Below are 741 nucleotides of genomic sequence, written 5' to 3' on the forward strand. Positions count from 1 at the left end.
AAGATAACGCATTAACACACATGCACAGAATTTCTGACTGAACTACTGCAACATACCCTTGTAAATAACCAATCGCTTAGGAAGCGAGCTGACCCTATATTAGGTATGTTGTCAACTGCATGCGCAGGTTTGAATTGAAGGACAACCTAGTGAAGTTTTTAGCAGTTCAATTCCTTGCTAAGGTGGTGAAAAAATTATAAGGAACAGTGCACAAACCAATATATATAGCGAGATGTTATTGGAATTATGCTAGAACCCGTAAGATCATACTGTACAAAATCATCTTTGTTACTGGTAATCACTGTTTTGACTGGCGGTATGTAACGTTTATGACTTATTCTCAAGCAATTACAACACCAGTTTGAAAGCTTCAGATGCCGGCGAAAGTGGTTAAATGTTAGTAATCATCGATACTAGTATTACTATGGCGAGACGTTAGGCCAGAACCGACAAAGTTATTTACTTACTCTCAGGTCATCTCGCCACGTCCAATAGCAGTCAGAGCCCGCATCAAGCGTTTGTGGCCCTTATGCTCCACAGAATGGTTGTTAGACAACAGTGCAGCTTAAAGCGTTACCTCAGTATGGGCTCATTTCATTTCTGTTTTCATTGATAAGGATAGCCTCTCTGTCTTCATTCTTAGAATGGCCCTTTCTGTGTGAATGGAAAATGCTTTCAGAGAGTAAGGCACTTGCAACTGGTACCTACGAATTATACAGCAATACAACAAGGGCAAACACA

This window comes from Branchiostoma floridae, chromosome 12 (genome assembly GCF_000003815.2).
Source record: "Branchiostoma floridae strain S238N-H82 chromosome 12, Bfl_VNyyK, whole genome shotgun sequence".
Taxonomy (NCBI): Eukaryota; Metazoa; Chordata; class Leptocardii; order Amphioxiformes; family Branchiostomatidae; genus Branchiostoma; species Branchiostoma floridae.